At 40.4% G+C, this 16,181-nt stretch overlaps 1 protein-coding gene across 2 annotated transcripts in view; it reads right to left on the bottom strand.

Moving 5' to 3' along the window:
* Window positions 1–16,181, bottom strand: part of PPM1A (protein phosphatase, Mg2+/Mn2+ dependent 1A) — a 50,397-nt gene that overhangs the window by 32,180 nt on the left and 2,036 nt on the right. Inside the window, exon 1 of one of the 2 annotated variants that reach the window (XM_019451638.2) lies at window positions 14,426–14,540. The exons of the other annotated variant lie outside the window; for it this stretch is intronic. The gene's annotated coding sequence lies outside the window, so the exon portion shown is untranslated. Of the gene's footprint in view, window positions 1–14,425; window positions 14,541–16,181 lie in introns of those variants that run through there. 2 annotated transcript variants of the gene reach the window in all.

Genomic DNA, 16,181 nt, shown 5'->3' with positions numbered 1-16,181 from the left:
ACATGGGGCTCAATCCCACAACACTGGGATCATCACCTGAGCCAAAAATCAAGAGTCAGATGCTCAACCAAGCCATCCAGGTGACCCATTATCTATTTTCTAAACATACATAAATCATAGTCTCTAACTTTGTACATCTTTATTTATTTTTATTTAATTTTTATTTATTTTTGAGAGAGAGAGTGCAAGCAGAAGAGGGGCAGAGAGAGAGGGAGACCCAGAATGCGAAGCAGGCTACAGGCTCTGAGCTGTCAGCCCCCCACCCCCCATGTGGGGCTCAAACTCACAGACCACAGATCATGACCGGAGTTGAAGTCAGACTCTTAACCAACTGAGCCACCCAGGCAGCCCCATCTTGCTTCAGTTAGAAGTTTCTTATAGGGTCCATTAGTTTGCAGCTCATAGGGCTAAGACCTCTGGAATGTTGCTCCAATCTCCCTCAGGCCTAAAATATTTTCACAGGTTTCTTATTAAATATTCTTTTAGGGACGCCTGGGTGGCTCAGTCAGTTAAGCGTCCGGCTTCCACTAAGGTCATGATCTCATGGTTCGTGAGTTTGAGCCCCATGTGGGGCTCTGTGATGACAGCTCAGAGCCTGGAGCCTGCTTTAGATTCTGTCTCCCTCTTTAGATTCTGTCTGCCCCTCCCCTGCTCATGCTCTGTCTCTCTCTCTCTCCTTCAAAAATAAACATTAAAAAAATAAAATTTAACTATTCTTTTAATAAAGCTCAATCTGATAGTCAGTTAAATCAACAAATAACTGTACTCTTAAGTTTCTCCTACAATATAACCTATAAAAGAATTATGCAGATTTATAATAGAGTTCTTTTGAAAAGAAACACGTCCTTGTTATTAAAAAAATTATTTACACATTTTATAAACTTAGGGTTCCAATACTAAAAACATTTAAATCATGTAACATATTTCATGTTAAATAATGAATCTCAATTGTTCTAAAGAAACTATCTTCATCACCTGCTCCTTTAAAAAGTTATATACAAATACAGTACGCAATATTTTTTTTGAGAGAGAGAGTGGGAACAAGCACGAGTTGGGGAAGGGCAGAGAGAGGAGAGGGAAAGAGAGAATCCTAAGCAGGCTCCACACCCAGCATGGAACCTGATGCAGGGCTGGATCTCACCACTGTGAGATCATGACCTGAGTGGAAATCAAGAGTTGGATGCTTAACCGACTGAGCCACCCAAGCACCCTGGCAGTATTTCTGATAAGGAACTGAATATAGGGTTTTAAATATGTCATCCAAAATGTAAAATACACGCACAAACAGTTCCCATCAGTTTTGTACTCCCCTCCTCCCAAATTTTGACTTTGCTTATTACAGGAATTTACTCCTTTAACACTTGATGTAGGACTGTGGCTCTTTGGGGGCACTTTTAGCAAATGCTCTTAAAATCCTACTGACAATTCTAATCCAACCAGAAGGCCTCTGATCTATCAAATCAAATCTTCTTTGGCAGAAGCAACCTCTCAATTAGCATGATTCTGCCCCTCCAATTTGAAATTCTAGGGGGGACAGTGCCATTTAATTTTCTGTGGAATATCTCTGAACAATAATCCCAAGCTAATAAGGGTTTCCCATGCTGCACTGGTTCAAACCTGAAGATCTTCAAACAACCCCCCAAAAACAAAAAACATACAAACAAACAAACAAAAAAAACCATGACTATAGTTAAGCTTCAAAGTTCCTATACAAAGTTCTGGAAAGAAAATATATGAAGGGCATTAAATCTCATCAGAAAATGGAATTATCATTTGTGTCTCACTGACATTATGACTAAAATTCAACATTCAGAACTGAGAACTTAAAAAAATTCTTTTCTTCTACTACATTATAACATCTTTGCCTTTTCTTCCCTCTAGGTCTTATTCTCTCCTACACAGCCTCCAAGTTTTATTCTTGTATCTACAAATTCAGTCTCCTTGCAAACTTTATACCATTTCTGTTCCTGTTCTTACAACCTTGATCACAATCTGTTCTATTTTCCTGTTCTTGCCTTTAATTGTTTCTCATTCTTGGGTTTAGGGGAGTAAGAAGGTAGAGTTCAGGCAAGTCAGCTGCAAGGGGAAACATTTCAGTGAACTCATCAAGACTAAGTTTACAAGGTAGAAGAGAAATGGCTACTACACACACTTCAGGGAAAGCTGAGGGGCTACTGAGCAACCCACAGTACTGGAGATGAGGACTAATGGTACATGTTCTTTGAAGTTTTAATACTAGTGAAGAGCCTGATTCTTGGTCTAAATTTGGATACAGTCTTCCAATTACTGAATAATTTTTCCTGGTCAGAGGACAAGGAAACCACCATTATTCAAGCTATAAAAGGAGGCTACATTATTCATCACTGGTTATCTCATAACATATACAACATGCTTATAAACTGATCAAAAAGTTATCTAAGATTGCATTTATATGAAATATCAAAAAAAATCTATAGAGACAAGAAAGTAGATGAGTGGTTGACAAGGGCTGGAGGAGAGGAGAATGGGGAGTGACTGCTAATGAGTATAAAGTTTCTGTGGGGGAGATATAAATGTGCTAAAATTAAATTGTGGTTAATGGTTGCACAATTCTGCGAATACGCTAAAAACTACTGAGATACAAACTTTAAATGGGTCAATTTTATGCTATGTGAGTTATATCTCAATAAAGCCATTTAAAAAGATGGTCTTACACGGTTTTCTGTATATTTTATTTTGCATAAAAAGATTATTATTTTTATTTTTTTCCAAGTTTATTTATTTATTTTTGAAAGCAGGGGAGAGAGCGAGTGGGGGGAGGGACAAAGAGATGGGGAGAGAGAGAATCCCAAGCAGGCTCTGAGCTGTCAGGGCAGAACCGGATGTGGGGCTCATCTCACAAACCCTGAGACCTTGACCTGAGCCAAAATCAAGAGTCCAGCGCTTAACTGACTGAGCAACGCAGGTGTTCCTGCATTAAAAGATTTTTAAAGATGACTATAGATTATATGGGACAACATGGAAAATACTACATTAAATTTTTTCAAAGATTATCTGAAAACTTCCTTGGCTGCCCAATATTTCATCTTACAGCTTCAATTAAATATTGACTTCACTCTTTGATTTAAATATTTCTTCCAAAAAACCAAATTTCATCCAAAGGAATTATAATGCAAAAAGACTGTTACAGAGTTAAATAATATCTAAATTTAAATGTCCTAAATTAAAACCTTAAAAATGAAATTTCAAAAAGCAAACCAAAAGTGACCAAGCAAACCAAGCAAAATAAGTCAAATACAGCTCTTCTATGCTAAATAGCATTTCCATGAAGTCCATGACACAGGTCATTTTTTTCCGACCAAAAATTATTCAAAAATAATCAGTCTTCGCTGAATTAGGGAAAATATACAACTACCTTGGGGGTGCCTGGGTGGCTGAGTTGGTTAAGTGTCTGACTCTAGATTTTGGCTCAGGTCATGACCTCATGGTCCGAGATCTAGCCCCATGTCAGGCTCTGCACTGAGCAGGGAAACTATTTGGGATTCTCTCTCACCTTCTGCCCCTCCCTTGCTAATGCACACACGTGCTCAATGGCTCTCTCCCTATCAAAATAAATAAATAAACTTAAAGAAAAATGTACAACTACCCAAACCATAGTTACTTTCTGCAGGTTATGAGCAGCAGTCTCAATTTCACATGGTATGTGCAAGTCAGAGCTTGTTGCTTTTGATGTTTCCTCCATGTTTTCTCACAATTTATTTACTTTATTTTTAAATTTTTATTTATTTATGGGGGGGGGGGTGGAGAGCAAGGTGCAGGGGGAGAAAAAGAATCCCAAGCAGGCTCCATGATCCAACGTGGGGCTCGATCCCAGGACCCTGGGATCATGACCTGAGCTGTAATCAAGAGTCAGTTGCTCAACCCAGTGAGCCATTCAGGTGCCCCATATTTCATGATTTTTTAATGTGTCAATATCTTCTAGACATGTGCTGTGATATGAACTACATGCTCCATAAGGTAGTCTTACTAAACTTCTAGGTATGTACTAGCAGTACATACAAAGGTATGTACTGCATAATTTTTAAAAGTAAACTTTAGAAGTACATAATTACCTGAAAAATATCTAAGCTCAATTTAGTTTGAGGTTTCTAGTGACTATAAAAATTAGATACTGACCTATTTTCACTAACAGCTATAGTATGAGCAAAACATTGAAAAGATGTGGAAAACATGGAGCTATTTAAAGTTTTCTAAGAATGTTCTATAGTATTCACAATTTCAATTTGCCTCATCTGTCAACTATTTCAAATTTCTCAGTTTTGAATAACTGTCTACAGAAGTGGATTCAATTTCCAGTCTGTTATTTTTTAATCCTTGCATATTTGAGGATTCAGACTCAGACTGACCTAGAAAATAACTGACTCCCTTAGCCAATCCATCCTTTTTCCTTTTGCTTAAAATAAACAAACCCCCGTGTGACTGAGCATTTATATGTTTGCTGATAACCTGAAAGAAGTGGAAATAAAACTTACTAAATATTTAAGACAATGAAAGATTTATTGTCTTAACAATATGTAGCAATTCTAAGTATTTTACACAAAATACAGAAAAGAGGACCAAAAAATATTTGCCTCTAAGAGAAAGACTTCGGTCCATACATTTCAAAACAGATTCATTCACTGAGTCCACAAGTTTTGATGAGATGTTTTGTGTATGGAAAAGGGTGTTGGGGAAGAGAAAACATTTGTTTTTTTTTTAAGTGAAGATTCTATCTTTCTAAGAGCTTAAAAATATATATATATCCAACTACCTCCTATACTTGATTAGCCACACCTCAAATGACATGACCTAAAGTGAATTTTTCAATGCCCTGCCACTTCTCCTACTCAGTTCCCTGTCTCAGGAAATAGATCTACCATTAGTCATAAGCTCACAGAATCCTGTATTCTACCCTTACCATAGCACAGAAGACCCTGTGAATTCTCACTCATTTTAGATTGTAAGATCCATGAGGGAAGGGATTATGTCTTTTTTATTCATAGTACGTTGCATACAGTCAGACACTTGTTTAATATGTAGGACAAAGGAGTGACAGCCATTATCATGACTTCTCTCTTGTCAACAGAGTTAGGAATTCTTTTCTACCCAGGAAAGGTATTCCCGGACGATGACCTCTGCAAACAAACTATATCCTACCATTTCCATCTTGTTATTCTACAAAATGCATAATCTAATTTTTAAAATCTCTACAGAAATTTAATTGATTTCTAGTAAGAAAATATTGGACCCTAAAACAAATGTGCAGCCTATTAATCAAAAATCTGATTTTCAGATTAGTGTTCATTAATGACTTTTAAAAGTTTCTTGACATCATTAGTTACATACTCTTATTGTTGAAAAATGCCACAGAAGATATACCAGAGGAAACAAAAGAGAAAGATGTTGTTTTGACTGTAAGTTAGAGCCTATACAGTCTCTTTCCCTGTGCTATTTATCTGCTCAATCAATAGTCATGAATGGGTAAAATTTTAAAAGTCTTTTCTATATGAGAAGCAAAGTATAAGGTAATTAAAAAAAATTTTTTTAATGTTTATTTTTGAGAAAGAGAGAGAGACAGAGCATGAATGGGGGAGGGTCAGAGAGAGAGGGAGACACAGAATCTGAAGCAGGCTCCAGGCTCTGAGCTGTCAGCACAGAGCCCGACGCAGGGCTCGAAGTCACGGACCGTGATATCATGACCTGAGCCGAAGGAGGATGCTTAACCGACTGAGCCACCCAGGCACCCCAAGTACAAGGTAATTTAGACACAAAGGAATAATTTCTGAGAGCTAAGAAATCCACTTTCAATGTATTTTAGACAAAAGTATCTTTAACTTAGTCTGGGAGTTTTACTGTATAAAATGAATTAATCTCATTTGCACTTAAGGAGCTCCTTATTCTATTGACTATAGCAAACCATTACACTAGATCACACTAGACCGCTGACTAGTAGAAGTACTTACTTATACTATCAGGAAGCATTTACATAGATAGAGAAAAATGAAGATGACAGATACGGAGTAATTAATACAGGGTTAAGTTGTGGGTTGACAGCAAAACAAAATCTGCTATTTCTAAGATCAGCCCCTAACATCCCAAACAGGCTTACACACTCTCAGCAAGGATAATAACTACTGTTTTAAATAGTGAAAATTTTATTTACTATCTATTTACATTCTAAAGCATAATGGCATACTGCAAAGATGTTTTTCTAAAGCCTGGTAAGCAATCTGTAAACAGTTGTAAACCTTGTAAACAATCCTGTTTGCAAAACAAGAGAAGAACCAATATATAGCCACTCATTGCTTACCCTTAATATTTTCATTTCTGAAATTTGGTAACAAAGGTAAGTAAGCAAGTTGCATCTCCTATAGATATAATGTCAAATTAGATGCACTTTTCTACCACTCACACTAAAGAAAAGGAGCAATACTTAAAAAACAAAAACAAACAAACAAAAAAAGCCAAGGCCTTTATTCAGTCAGTAATGAATTACATTCTTAGAAACACCAGAATAGTTCTTGAATAACATATTAAGAGAAATAATTAAGCTACATATAGCATGACTCAAAACACACAAAAAACCCATTTATCTATCTACATCCCTGCCTGAGATAGTCATAACACACATTTGAATAAAAAGAACGAGCCTAAATTTAAAATGGATTGTATGTGACCTATGCTCTCATAGTTTGCTATATTTCTGGCTCACAATCAATTTTCTTTGTCATGTGTTCATCAGAAAGTAAGCAAGGAGACTACAAGGATTAAACAATCCAATATTGAACATCTACTTAAAACAAATGAAACCTGGTCCTTGCTTTCAAAGATTTATTTTTAAAAAATCTTAATAATGAAATATTCCATTTATAGTATAATTTTTACTGTAAGCCCAATTAGGTAGCTTGTGCTTAAGACTATATTCTTCTTAAATTCACTAAGAATTTCATTTGAATAAAGGAATGATGAAATCATGTCAGTGGGTTGCAAAGTAGTGAACATAAGTAAGGTAAAATTGCATGTGGCTTGTGGTACCAGTTATATTATGCCTTTATCTTATATTCTTTTTATATAACAAAGTTTAATAGTTCTTGGTAAAAAGCTCCTTTTTAAAAAAAAGATTTTATTTTTAAGTAATCTTCACATCCAACAGTGGGGCTCAAACTCACAATCCAGACATCAAAGGTCACATACTCCATGGACGTGAGCCAGCCAGTGGCCCAAGTACTTGGTAAAAAGCTCTAAAGAGAGCTGACATGATGTGACATATGACACTATACTTTTCAAATTTAGTGTACACGTCTACCTCAGATCCCAGCTCAATCACAAGGTCCACTCACTGAGTATGATGGAAATGTAGTTATAAGCTTCAAAATCAAAGACTTTCTTTGTATCTATTTATTTAGAGAGAAAAAGAGAGAGCGCGTGCATGAGCAGGGGAAGAGCAGATAGAGAAGGAAAGAGAGAATCCCAAGCAGGCTCAGCACTGTTAGTGCAGAGCCCGATGTGGGGCTCGATCCCGCGAACTGTGAGATCATGACCTGAGCTGAAATCAAGAGTTGGATGCTTAATGAGGGCACGTAGGTGGCTCAGTTGGTTAAACATCTGACTTCAGCTCAGGTCATGATCTCACAGCTTGTGAGTTCGAGCCCCACGTCGGGCTGTGTGCTGACAGCCTGGAGCCAGGAGCCTGTTTCAGGTTCTGTTTCTCCCTCTCTCTGCCTCTCCTCCCCCACTCCCCCCGCAACGCTGTCTCTCTCTCAAAAATAAATGAACGTCAAAAAAAAAATTTTTTTTTTAAGAACTGGATGCTTAACCGACTGAGCCGCTCAGGCACCCCAGTATAATCAAAGATTTTCTAAACCATCACAACTGCCAACAATTTCTTTTAGCAGAAGCAATAAAACTGCATATATGTAACAACTATGAGAAGTCCAAGGACATGTGTTTAGCTTCTGTTACTAGCTGTGAAACTGAACAAGTAACTTAACCTGTCTCAATTTCCTCATCTGTTAAGATACAACTAACAGTAGTATCTACCTCATATACAGAAATATGAAGATTTAATGAGATAGTAATTAAAAATTTTCTATGATAATGCCTGGCATACTGCCCAATAATATTAGCTATCATTGTTAGTAGCTAATGTTAAAGCTAGAAAAACCTAAAAGGCACACAAAGAATCAAATTTATGATTCTGGTCTCATTAGTATCATACCTCAATAAAGGAGTCTAAGCAGCCACAGACTGTCTATATAAAATTATTCATTTTAAAATTCAATAAAGGAAATTTTACTGTGCATTTTTCAAATACTGGAAATAGTTTAACAGTTTGATATGGTTTAAAGTTCAGCTTTAAGGTTCATATGAACAGACTATTCATAATGTTAGACATTTATTTTGGTTTAAATTAAATCAGTTGAGTTATCTCCCATCTTTAACTAATACATCATCTAATTACTGTGATTCCACCACTCCGGTTAAAAGGTTGCCTAGGTCATAATATCTGCAAATATAACTCTGGAAAGAGATGCAAGATTATGAATGTCCTATTAACCCTTAACTGGAAATTAAAATGAAACCATTAGGTCTAGAATCAATCAACCTAATTTTCTACACCAACGTAAGAACTCTCCCACATTTCTGATTTGTATGATCTTCACACTTAAATATCCAGGTTCAATGAAAATAATACATAGGAAGAAAAGCAGCAATGTCCACTACTTGAAAGCTCTTAACTTTTTCCACCACCTCCAAAGCAATCACTCCCACTCTCAGGTAGATTGTGCCTAATATTTACAAAATATCTGAGTATCTACTATCCACAAGGTCCTGTGGTAGGCCTCAGGGATAATAAAAAGCTATTGTATTTTCCCCGTCAGAATTTGTAATTAAATTGAACAATTATAATTACAACACAGACACCTAGCAGTATACTATTAAAGCCACACAAATAATACAATAGATACTACTATAGAAGTACAGAGAAATGAGAGATGAAACACTGTGATCAGAGAAGGCTTTGTGGGAGAGGAAATACTAGAAAAGAGCTTTGATACAGAGGAAAGCAAAAGCTGGAAAAGGAAGGGCAAGAATTCCAAGCTACCACTTAGCATGAGTGACAGACAATCCACTGAGAGAAAAGTACAGGGTGTGTTCTAGAGATGGAAAGCGTACCAGTTTGGCTGAAATAGATCAGTCCTGAGGTTCAGTCATGGAAAGTGTCAAAAGCGCAACAAAGATTTCTAAACCTTATTCTGGAGGAAAAGGGAATCACTGAGTATGCTGAGCAAAGAAATAATATGGTGCAAATAGTTTATTAGGACGGGGTTTGTAATGGTTTATAGAATGGGGGAGGGAGATGCAGCACAAGATGAAAGTGGGAAAGACCAGCTGGAGTGCTGAAACCATGGTCTGGGTATGAAGTGACAAGACCTGTAGTATTTCAACACAATTTTTCAACCTTAAAGGACACAGGAGCCACCTGAAAACCTTAATATATTTATGTAAAGACTCCCTATTTTTTTTTTTACAAGAACTGGTTAATTAGAATAATTTAGTTTTCTCACTCTCTCACATTTTTTTCCTGTAGCAGTATCTTCTTGCTCATTTCTAATCATAGACTGTAACTCCTCTTCAAAATAGCAACCCTTGTCTTTCCTCACTTACTGATCACTCTAGTCTAAACATTCACGGTTGCTTTATTACTCTTATTCTTTATCCTCTGTTTAACTGTCTATTCCCACCTAACCACTAACTCCAAACCCATGACCTCTCCAGCTTCATATAATCAAATAGATCTAATCATACTCTCTTCCGTTACCTCTTAACTTTTTCACTTTTATAGATATATATAAGTTCTATATGCCTACAATCTTTATAACTTCTTCTAAAGTCTCTACTCGATCTCTTATAGTATGGCTTTCAGGTTCACTGCTAAAACTGTGCTCAAAGAATCAGTAAGTCTCTATTCCTGTATCTCAAGATTTCACAAACTCAATAGCAGCTACTATTTATCTAGTACTTTCTTCATGGTAGAAGAAGTCAAGTATTTTACACAATCATCTCATTTAATCTTCAAGAATATCTTATGAGAAAGACTTTTCCATATGACAAATAAAGAAAACTAAGACTTAGAGAAATCAAGTGGCTTGCTCCAAATAACCCCACTAGGAAATTCTACCACCTTCTCCCCTCTAAAGCCTTTAATGTGGTTGTATTGACTGTATGTACATAGAAACATTCCCCTTAATCCTTCATTAAGGATACCAACCATTTGAGAATTTAATATTGATTCCATTCCTCAATCTGAACAATGATAGGTGAAGACATAAAACCGTCTAGCTCTGTTGACTTCTGAAACTTGGGGAATGACAAAATGAATTTAACTTCTGAATGTTTTCAGAAGACACTCTTGTAATGGATGACTTAATCTGAATCATAGTGTTAACATTCAGCTTTTCAATTTTTGATTCCTAGGAACAAGAAGGCTCATTTAATTGGGACAAATTCACTTAGGAAGATTTGGAAAATACTTTTATATCTACATAGTTCTGATTCTGGCATGTTACTTAGATTCTGAGTCTATTTCTTCATTTGTAAAACAGAGATAACATCATATATGTTAGAGGATTGTGGTGAAAATTAAAGCTTGACAAATAATAAACTATGGCTTTTATTATTCACTTTATCTAGAAGTAGTTTGGTCTCATAGGATTTTAATTTAAATCATACCAGTGACAAAAACTCTAATGACTTTCAATCCAGATCCTACATAAACTGAGTCAATGGATTCCAAATAAACATATTAAGAATTATAAAAGCTCAAGCTCCCTTCTTCATCACACATTCAAGGAATGTTTAAAACATCTCTTATTTTATAAACACATGTATCAATAGTCTACTTTATTAATACACATTAACATCTAGTACTTTTCCCTCAGTCTCTTTAAAAAATTCTAAAGTCTATTAGATTTTAGATAAAGGTACACAGAAGCTCACCTCTCTTAAACCTTTACTTTCTCTAGCTCCTCCTACCTGCCTCAGCAAAAGAAAAGCTAGGTAAAGAGATTATCTAGGTAGTATATAGATAGTAGCTAGGACTTGCAAAGGTCAAAATCATCAAGGAATATATTCTGGAAACTCAATCAAATACAAAATCTTTACTCATGTAATATGAAGTACATTAGAAAGAGCAAAAGAAGAATACAATCAACCTTTTGATTTTTATATCATTTAACCCAAGCTCCTTTCATATTAGGGCAGTTCGTCATCCCAGACAGAAATTCACTGAATTTCTTGGTTAATAATGCAATAATAGATGAAGCAACTGAATTTTAAAAATTTTGCCACCAACATTATTTGAAATGTAAGAACACATTCTGGCATAAAATTACTACCCAAGGTACAAGAAGAAACAAACTTTTGCCCAGTTGCCTCACACCTTCCCTTCACCCATCGTCCACATATTTCACAGGGCCATACCTTGTTTTATCTTCTTGCTTAACTCTTATAGGACTCCACTTGAGCCTATTTTCTTACATGGCTGCCTCACTTCTCTGATCTAAGGATGGAAAGTAATCAGTACCACTCAGAGGCAGGTGCTCAGGCAAGAGTTCGATAATCATGGGGGGGGGGGGAGGGGAGGGAGAAGGAGGAGGAGGGGGATCATCAAAATATCACCCTATAATTAATTATTTCTACATGATCATAGACTTACACCTTAAGAAATTAATCCAGCTCTCATGCGTGAGCACTTCAAGGATAATAAGCTCTCTGTGGACATGGCAGTCTTTAAATTATTAAATAAACATTCATAGTTAAACCAGAATCAGCTACACATTCTGTTGGCCATTATACAGTCTAGGCATAATGTGAACAAATTCAAAGACTGTAAGTTTTTGGTAACTGTTTAGCAATGTTTACAATGTGACAACATGATGTTGCTATAGATTCCTTTGAAAAAAAGTTAGGTATTAGGAAACAAATTTTCACACAAAGGTTTATTAACAAGTCAAGATAGCAAGACCCAGCCTGAACCCACAGAAAGATATAATGTGTTCTTATAATGCCCTTCACATCAAACTACCCAGGGTCCTGTGCTTGTTCAAGCCTATAGTCTCAACCACCCTGTCTCCAACCTAAGAGTTCTTCCTTCCTCTTTCTCCTAAGAGTTTTTCTAGACTTCCCAATCCCAACAGAAAAATCAATAAAGCCTACCTACAGGACTATCTTCCCTAAAGAAGAATCACAAATTTAAAATTATTTTAATTAAGACACTTATTTCTAAGTAACACACATCTTTAGAACACTGAAACATCTAAATGCCTGGTATGGTCAAGGCATACTGAATAGACAATGTTAACAGAATAAAAAAATTTAACAACTGGGCATGCATTTGACAATACGGTATACCACTTTAGCTTTACCAATATGCAAAAGCTGAGACTCAAAAGGTTAAAGGATTTGTCCATGGACACAGGTATTTTGGAGCACAGCCATGACTAAACATTTCTTATCTCCCAGCGCAGTGTTCCCTTCAACAGGTTATATTGTAATTATGATCATCACTTCAGCCCTCCAATCTAAAATATAAAAAAATACAACCTGTGTTTTAAAAAAGAATGTGAAAACAAATTTATGTAAATTTCCACCAAAAAAGAAATTTTGATGACGCCAGCATTTAACACAGTTATTTCTCAAATACAATCTGAGACAGCTAGCCAAACCTTACTGGTCTTAATATACCCCTCCCATAATAAAATTACTTCACTGAAGTGAAAAATGTTTGAGGATATCCAATCAAAAATGTCTTAAGCAACTTCCATGTGAAGTTCTCATTAATGGCTGCAACTTGCAACTTAAAAGTAATCATCCCTACATGACTGAATGTTTATTCAGATATATGTGAGTTATACATAAGAACAGAACTACAACACGAGGCCAGGGATGTGACTTTGGGCTTCAATTTTTTGACAAAAGAAACATTAAATCAAAGGTAACATCTAGGATTAGAAAATAGGCAGTGGGGTGGGTCACCATCTCTCTAATCAGTTTTCTACTCTGTAAAGAGTTACAGAAATGCAGTATTTGTAAAAGGCCCAATATGTTAAAAAGATAAAAGCTGTTAAAGTGAAGTTGTTCCAATTAGAGAGGAATTGGGGAGTAAGCCCCGTTGGACTCCTGTGAGCTCTGGAACTCAGAAGGCTCAGCAGAGCACAGTTTAAATAAATAAATCCTCTGACTCTTCAGAGCTCTTTGCATCTTTAAAAAAAAAAAAAAAAAAAAGTGGTTGTGTTTAAAATCCCAACGTGCGAGTTTGAAAAGATTAAGCCTTTTTCCTCAGAACCATTTTTTTAATTTCGAATTTCTAATACCTATATCCCATTGATTTTTACACCTCCCATTACTCTTCCAATCACTTCTTACAGTTCATTCGGCTCATTATTCCAATTAGCAGAAAATTCAGTGGGGAGGGCAGGGGCGGCACAGATTTCTTTGGACAACTTAAGAACGACCTTTGTGGATTTGTAAGTCCCATGCGGTGCTTGAGAAGAGAGAAGGAAAAAGACCTCAGGTGGGTGATGAAATGTTCAAAACGTATCTAAACTGCGGTTGCTAAAAGGCTCTCCACAGTCAGCTGTCTTTCAAGAAAATATTTAAAATCTACAAGCAGAACAGAACCATACCTCAACCATCAAACTCTGACGTTAAGAACTTTTACCAATTTACACAGTTAAAATACGAGAAGAAATCAGTGTGATTTACTCCAATGCATTTGTTCGATGCCTTAATAATGAATGAACTGGAGGCATCACAGACTGGAGTTCAGAAAGAGCCTCACTCTCAGCTCAGCCCCCCTATAAACCTGAAGCAAACCGTCCAGAATTTGGTGCCTCGAGGCTAAGTCCGGTCCAGAGGAAGCCAACCCCCTTCTTTCTCCCGGCCTCCCTCCCAGGGGTTGGAGCCCTGGGCGGCCCGGCGGGCAGGGGCGGGGGGGGGGAGGGGGCGGGCGCCGCGACGCCCCACTCCTCGCCCCGGAAAAAAAGTTCCGCCCGCCGCTCTCGAGCCAGGATGGCCTGCGGCCCTCGCCCGCGTCGCGGCCACGAACACCCGCCCGGCCTCGGCGGCGGGAGGGTCGCGCCCCCTCCCCGCGCCGCCGCCACCAACACTCCGCCCCCGCCTCCCTGCCGCCACCGCCCTCGCGGAGCGTTAACCCCTCGCCGCCCGCCGCCCGGCTTCGGGGAGGAGGCCGGGCCAGGGGGTGGAGTTGTCGTGTCTCCTCCCGGGAGCGCCCGGGCAGACGCCCGGCTTGTTTACAGGCCCCAGGCCCAGGCCTGGCCGCCACCGCCGCCGCGCAGGCCCGCGCCGTCCGCCCGCCCGCCCTCGGCCCAAGCGTCGCGCTTACCCGGAGCAGCCGCGGGCGGGCAGGTCCCTGGTCGGCCAAGGCAGCGGCGGCGACGGCGGCCGGGGAGGGGGCTGGAAGGGGGTCACCGCGGCGGCCGCCGGCCAGGTCAGGCCGGGGAGGGGGCGGAGGAGGGGAGGAGCCGGGCTGCGTCCGGGCCCCCGGCTCTCGGCGCCCTCGCGACTCAGATCATCCGGGCGTTGGAGCGGGAGGCGGAGAGCGGGTCCCGGAGGAGGAGGAGGAAGAGCCAAAGATTCATCGCTTTCGCGCCCCACCTGCCTGGCGCCCCCCCACCCCCCCCTCCCCAACCACCCGTTCTGGCGCTGCAGCCGCCCGAGCACCCGAAGCTGCGGGCCGGGCCGGCGCCGAGACCACTGCTCCCTCGCTCCCGCGCGCGCTCCCGTCCCTAGCGCCGCCGCCACCGCCGCCTCGAGCGCGTCCCCGCGCAGGCGCGCTCACGACGGCGCCGTGCGGCCCCTCCCCGACTCCTCTGTCAGCCCCGCCCCGGCGGCTCAGCGGCCGCTACAGCTGCGGCGCGGCGGAGCAGCTGGAGAGACCCGGATGTCGTTGGGCAGGAACTGCGGCGAGGGCCGGCAGGCGGGGGAGGGGCGGCCGCAGATGACATCACTGCCCTACCCTGCTTCTCTCGCCGCAGCCCCCTCGCGGCCAGGGCCCCAGGCGAAGGCCGAACGGAGCATCCGAATGCCGGATCAGAACCGGCACTGGGGTCGTTATGCCCCCGGCGTTGGGGGCTGGACAGAGTGTGTGAGTGTAAGGCGCCCCGGCCGTCGAGAGCTTCTCCAAGCCCGTCTGTCCAGCCGGGACTCGGGAAGCTCCCCCTTAGGGCGTCGGCTCCTCCCGCCCCGGCGCTTCCACTTGTCTTAAATACACACCCCACTCCCTGCAGAGACGCCGTTCTCTGAGCACCGAGGACCGACCTCTTTCCGGCGCAGTCGCGGCCTGGTTGCCGCCTCGCTGCTGTGGTTTAAACGCACTGTTGGATACAGGCTGCGGCCAGACCCCCTCCCCCTGGGCTCTAAGCCACCCTCACCAGTGACCCTGGGAGCCCCACGCAGGTGCTTCTGCTACAACACACCTCGAGTCCCGAAGGGCAGCAACACCCTACAACCACCCATTCACACGCGAATGCAACCGATACACGGGGCACATGCTCTGAGTTTCTGGCAGGTTTTGCATCTGTAGGTCATCAGATTCCACATTGTATTTATTTGCACATGTTAGACAGTCACGTGATTCTGTCACAGGGGACCTCCTACGACCTCCAGCGAGGTTTAAGGAACTAAAGATTTTTCAAAATCTGGAGGATAATCAGAAACGTAACAGCTGTTTCTGTTAAGAGTTAGAGATCAACTGAACCTAATTGAAACTGCACATGCAGGCGGCCACAATCCAGTTTAGCTAGCTGGCCTACGGAAAACCGACCCACGCTGTTTGCAGACGCCGGGATAGAATGACAAACCCTAGGCGGCCAATGAATCAGAACTGGGAGCAGTACATCACCAGCACGAGTTCCCATTGGCTGGGGTGCCTTTCCCTTTCTTGTCAGAGGCTTAACCTGTTCAGGGATTTGACCTATACCACATTTGCTGGAAGAGAAGTTTAAAAGCAAGATCCGCGTTTTTAAAAGATGCTCTTGTATATACAAAGAAAAACCAAATAGTTCAGTGTAGGAGGCAGGTACTTTAAAAAGAACACCTGAAAATATTAACCAAATTGTGTTCTGGCCAATAAAAAGGTT

The sequence above is a fragment of the Panthera pardus genome, unplaced genomic scaffold (assembly GCF_024362965.1).
Source record: "Panthera pardus isolate Hobbes unplaced genomic scaffold, ASM2436296v1 HiC_scaffold_24, whole genome shotgun sequence".
NCBI classification, from domain to species: Eukaryota; Metazoa; Chordata; class Mammalia; order Carnivora; family Felidae; genus Panthera; species Panthera pardus.
This window is presented reverse-complemented; position numbering and strand designations above follow the sequence as displayed.